At 41.4% G+C, this 6226-nt stretch overlaps 1 long non-coding RNA gene across 1 annotated transcript; it reads left to right on the forward strand.

Moving 5' to 3' along the window:
- Positions 1–2067: 2067 nt before the first annotated feature.
- LOC108274354 (uncharacterized) lies at positions 2068–4012 on the forward strand. The gene is made up of 2 exons (XR_001814457.3): positions 2068–2689; positions 2911–4012. It is a non-coding gene; the product is annotated as an uncharacterized LOC108274354 (long non-coding RNA).
- The last annotated feature ends 2214 nt before the right edge of the window (positions 4013–6226 follow it).

The following is a 6226-nucleotide window of genomic DNA, read 5'->3' on the forward strand; positions in this document are numbered from 1 at the left end:
TTTATGTGGTTGTAGTGTGTGTGTGTGTGTGTGTGTGTGTGTGTGTGTGTGTTGCAGGAAATGCGAGTTTTGATCTCTATGATGTTGCAGCAAGAAGTCGTGATCAGGAGGCTGCAGGAGGATGTTATTTATTTATTTATTCATTTGTTTGTTTGTTTGTTTTCTGTACTTGAGATTTATGACGCGCTCCGTGGTTTGTTAGCGCGAGCGGAGGATTAGTAAAGATTTGCGGGAGCAGAAATATTGGCACTTATCGAGCTGAAGAGCAGAGACTGACAGATACGGACCAGAGGAGGAAGAGCTACAGACTCTGCTGAGAAAGAGAGAAAGTGCGCCTCTCCTGGACTGCGCCGGAATTGCACACGACTCACACTTTTCTCCAGGAGAGAGGAGGAGAAAAACATTTACTACATGCATGTCACGTGTGATGATGTGAGTACATGGCATGCACGTGAAAGTGTATGTTTTCAGCACGGGGTAAATCAAAGCTACACGTGAAAATATCATTATTGTGAAAATAAACAGTGTTGTTTTTGTACCGTTTAATTACTTATGCGAAAAAAATAACTACATAAAAAAAAAATCATGTGAGTAAAATAAAACCTAGCTGTGGAAAGAAATAATCAATAACTTCGCATGAAAATAAATAAAATCGTGATTAAAAAGTAACGTATACAAAAATGTAAAAATAAATAAATAAATCAAAAACAATCACATGAAAATAAACAAATGTTTGTAAATATATATATATATATATATATATATATATATATATATATATATATATATATATATATATATATATATATGCATTTCTAAAAAACAGCAAATCAATCATGTACAAAAAATTCGCTATATGTGAAACTCGCTATATGTGAAATATGCGAATGTTTGTGACGGCATGTCAGTAACGTGATAAATGTCACGTGTGATCCTTCTGTAGCCTCTGGATAATAATAATAATAATAATAATAATAATAATAATAATAATACCTCAATAATATTGAATATAATATAATTAAATAATATAATCAATATAATAAATATATAAATGTAATATAATAAATAATGTAATAATTATAATATAATTAAACCTAATTAACAAACATTTTTAAACTAATTTACAAAATGTTTTAATGTTCTGCCAGAGTACAGATCAGACACGAAAACACTCTACGACTGCAATAAACACCTGCCAGAATATCCTTGTACATAGTTAAATAATAAAACTAATAATTGAATTATGTGTTATATATATATATATATATATATATATATATATATATATATATATATATATATATATATATATATATATATATATATATACATACATACATACACACACACACACACACACACACACACACACACACACACACTGTATCACCAGTGATCAAATGAACAGAATACCGGCCCTTGCCCTGCTGTGTGGGATGATGTGGAGACCACCGCTGGGAGATTTGGAAGAGGAAAATGATGATGATGCACCAAAGTGAATATACAATAAAATTGTTATTTTAAAAAGAAAAGAAAGAAAGAGAACGAAGAAACTATGGGGAAGTGATTAGAATCAGAGGATTGTCACTCCAACATCCCTCCGGTCACATCATACATCACAGCTCTCTAACATCGTTATCGTTTTAATGTAATTTCATAAGACAGCTCACGCCTAGGTTTTATTAACTCCATCTGTCCATTTCTCAGCATCGTGCTCACGAGAAATCCAGCGTAGAACAAGGAGACGTTGGAGGGGGAACGCAACGCAGCTACACGATGGCGCTGTCGAGACTCGTCTCGGCTAGTTAGTGACGTACGTCCTTGCGTATAGAAAGTTTCTCGTGTTCAGAGTTGGGTTCTGCAGCAGCACCAGCGCTTTCTCCCCTCCACGGCAGTCTTCAGGATTTTACAGCAGCAGTTTTTAGGGATTGAAGCAAGGGTGAGACTTGCACATGAGCTGCTTTTGGTTCTTGGATTTGGTATTAATAATAATAATAATAATGAAGAATGAAATCATCAGAACCGTTGGATTTGTGCACTAATATTGACTAGAAGAAATACCCGCGAGCGTATATTCCATATTTCATGTCATTTTGATTGGCTCCTGCGCTCCGATGTGCGCGGTTGAAGCCGACTCGAAATATGAGCATGAAGTAATGAGTACACGGTATGTGTCTGAGCGACTGTTCACTTCCTGTTAGCGGGTACCTCAGTACACATGCACATCATACTCGAGATCCTTTCAGGTTTTTCAGAGCTTCCAACGGTGCGCTTTATAAAAGGTTTGAGTCGGGTTTTCAGAAAGGACGATTTAAAGGATGTGGACTGGCGTTCTTGATCAGCTTTAGCCTCACAGTGTAATACTGTACTCCGATGCCAGGTAACGGGTTCTCAAGCATTTTGCATCCAGTGATTCCTTCCAAATCAAAATTTCCACTGATCGTCCAAATGATCCATGTGCAGATTTCATTTTAAGAACAATACATGCTCCAAATGATTATTTTATTCCTTGATTAGAGCTAAGGTTGTTGGAATTGTGCCTAACTAAAGACATGGCCTGTAGGAATATCTGGAGAAGCTTCCTCTCCGTGTACAACCCCGCTCGGGTGCTGGATCATCTCCAGAGTCTTCACAGGAATGACCTAGTCAAAGGGCTTCAGCAAAAAGCAGGGCATGACAACAAACACCTGTGAGTGTAGTCAAAAGCTCATTTAGCTGAAAAAAAAAAAGAAGAAGGGAAAGCTTGATATCATAGCCAAACAGATGTGCACTCTATTTCAGTGCAACTGATACTTTTTAGTATTCCACTGATCTTTTATTTCCACATACTTAAGCGTGAAAGGAGTCAAACTGGCTCTTCTGTAAAACCCTAAAAAGATTTTGTGATGAATTGATGTCGTTTCTCTCCAGACACAGGTACTAAAACTAAAGTTTAGTAGCGTCAGATCAACATCAGAATTGACAAGAGACTCTGTTTCCCTACAAAGAACACACCTACAGATATGGCCACCATGGACCACACTTCCCAACACCCACCGACTTTATCACGTTCCACACTCACATTATGGGTCACAACTGGGCCACAGCAGCTACAACCACTTTGTGGACTTGTTTCAGCGTGTCTTTGATCATCCACCTGAAAGGATATCAGAGAACAACTCCTCACAAGGGTCAAGAGGAATGGCTGAGTATGCGCTGGTAGCAGGTGGAATGAACCTGCCCTCAGAGCCTCTTTCTATTAGGGTCTTCACCCGGAAATCCTCTCGGAAATGGCCTTCTGAGATGACAAGGTGACTCTCAACTCTCAGATTGATCCCAAAATACATCCGGATCATCTGTCTCGGTAACCGGCAAACACCCATCGGAAACTGGTCGTGATCAGCGACTCTGAATCATGCAACAATACCATCACTGACCAATTCTGGAAGTCACTACACCTCATTCCCCTGCCCAGTTTACCCACAGCGACACCACAGCAGAACTGCTCTTCAACCCTGTGTTCAGTATCCCAGAAGACATTGCAGTGACAGAGGCACACAATTCACATCAATAGTCTGGTCAAACTTTAAGGGAAAATTAGGAGAGACAGTAAGCCTAACTTCAGGTTATCAACCACGAGCGAATGGGCAAGTCGAAAGAACCAACCAGGAGATCGGGCGTTCCTCAGAACCTTCTGTACCGAGAACCAGGAGCATGATTGGGCCCAGTTTCTTCCATGGGCAGAGTATGCCCAGAATTCGCTACGCCGCTCTGTGACACAATTAACCCCTTTCCAGTGTATGCTCGGTTACCGACCCCTCTGTTCCCCTGGAACGCCACAGAACTCCGCAGATTCACCAGAAACGGACTAATGCTTTAAAATGGAGCGAACGGGTTTGTGAAGGCACGCACCGATGACTAGAACAAGTGTCCCAAGTAAATAAGAAGAATGCAGACCAACACCGACGGGAAACATCACAATATCACCACGGAGACCGAGTTTGGTTGGCCACCAAGGACTTCAGAAGCGTGGTGGGTGCTGAACCCGTGAACTCCAAATACATAGACCTGCACAAGATCCTGAGACAAATCAATAAGCCTGAATTACCACAACACTGCACCTTCGTTCCACATATCATGCCTCAAACCAGTCATGCCTGGACCACTTCCCACTGTCCACTCTGTCAGGGCAACACCGCGGTCGAAAGAAACTGTTTCCCAGATCACACCACGTCCTACAAATATAGCCACCAAATACGGACTGCACTAACCAACACCCGCAGACTTCTATTCACACACACCTGGACCAAATCAATTCCACACACACTATGTAATTACTTCAGTTCCACACTCACATTGTGAAGTAAAGCTCAGTGTGTATCCACCTGAACTTACCAAGCCTTTATGTCCATGTATTGTTCTTCTGGTTTTGATTTTGTTGCCTCTCGTTTGTGATTTTGGATTTTGCCCAAGTGTTGACGTTTGTTGATCGCTGTTTTGGATTTGTTTGCCAGCCCCTGTAATAAAACCACAAACTGCATTTGCGTCGGTCTCCACCGCCGTCTCGTGACAAGTGGAAATGGAGAAAGCTCAGAATATGCAGCGCATGCAGAATGTTTAATAACGGGCTGTATATTCACAGATCACAAACGGAATGATTATTAAATGAATAAATGTCATACACAAATTCAATCAAAAATGTCTTCATGCTGCCACGCCGGCCTGGCGAATCCCTCTCGCTCCTCTTTCCTGATATTTCAATAAAATGGATGGATGGATAATACTAATACCAATACTGCTACTACTGATGATACTAATATTACAAATACTGCTACTTATAACTACTGCTCATACTACTACCATTGCTACTACTAATGCTAATAATGGGCGAAATCTGCTTCACACCAGATTACTACTTCTAGTACTAATGCTAATAATACGACCACTACTTCTACTCCAGAACCAAAGAAGTCCAAATAAATTGCTTATTCCTACACTAAATTAAAGAGAATTCGTATGAATTTAACAAAAAGTACTTAGTAATGGGAAATGCCCCAAATGTTAATGCAGAAATGTACATTTCTCAATCACCCATGACGATCATGAACCGACTATTAGTGTTGAATTAACACAAACAGTTCAAATAAACGGATCTTTGACATAGAATAATAATGAATCTTTAAATGGTCATATATACATTACAGCCCAGTGAAATTATTTTTTTATCCGCATATCCCAGGGGTCAGAGTGCAGGGTCAGCCATGATACAGTGCCCCTGGAGCAGAGAGGGTTAAGGGTACAACAGTGGCAGCCTGGCAGTGCTGGGGCCGGAATCCTCGACTTTCCGATGAGTAACCCAGAGCCTGGCAGCGCTGGGGCCGGAATCCTCGACTTTCCGATGAGTAACCCAGAGCCTGGCAGCGCTGGGGCCGGAATCCTCGACTTTCCGATGAGTAACCCAGAGCCTGGCAGCGCTGGGGCCGGAATCCTCGACTTTCCGATGAGTAACCCAGAGCCTGGCAGCGCTGGGGCCGGAATCCTCGACTTTCCGATGAGTAACCCAGAGCCTGGCAGCGCTGGGGCCGGAATCCTCGACTTTCCGATGAGTAACCCAGAGCCTGGCAGCGCTGGGGCCGGAATCCTCGACTTTCCGATGAGTAACCCAGAGCCGTAACCGTCAAGCCACCACTGCCCCATATAAATCGTTCTTTGTTCGGTAACTCTTTATTTGAAGGGTACCTACATACATATGAACGTCATAACACACTCATAACCATTACGTTCAGCTATAAATTGTCTAATGCTGTTTAATAATAGATTTGCGTAATGCTTTATGAAAGGAGCCCTTTTCTCTCCACTCCTTTGTGACATATTGCACAAAACCTGTAATGTCACCTGACGAGTTCTGACATAAGCCTGAAGCCTCTGACACTGTTTTATAAAAGCTTAATGTAATGGTTATGAGTGTGTTATGAAGTTCATATAAATAAAGCATTGCACTTTCTTCTAAAGCACCGAGATGCACACCGTGTTGTCTGGCTACACAATCGCACATAAATCACTAAGCAATCCGATGCCGAGTGCAATTAGAGAGGGGGAAATTGTCTCCGAACCGTGGAGCTGCATTACAGACTCAGTGCAGGTCCAGTGACCCGTGGGAGAAAGACGTGATTTGTTTCAGGAAGCCGAGGACCAAGAAGTGTTCGTAATAGCTTTCTACTCACCTGAACAAAGTATACGTGAAGCA

Source organism: Ictalurus punctatus, chromosome 13 (assembly GCF_001660625.3).
Source record: "Ictalurus punctatus breed USDA103 chromosome 13, Coco_2.0, whole genome shotgun sequence".
In the NCBI taxonomy this organism is placed as follows: Eukaryota; Metazoa; Chordata; class Actinopteri; order Siluriformes; family Ictaluridae; genus Ictalurus; species Ictalurus punctatus.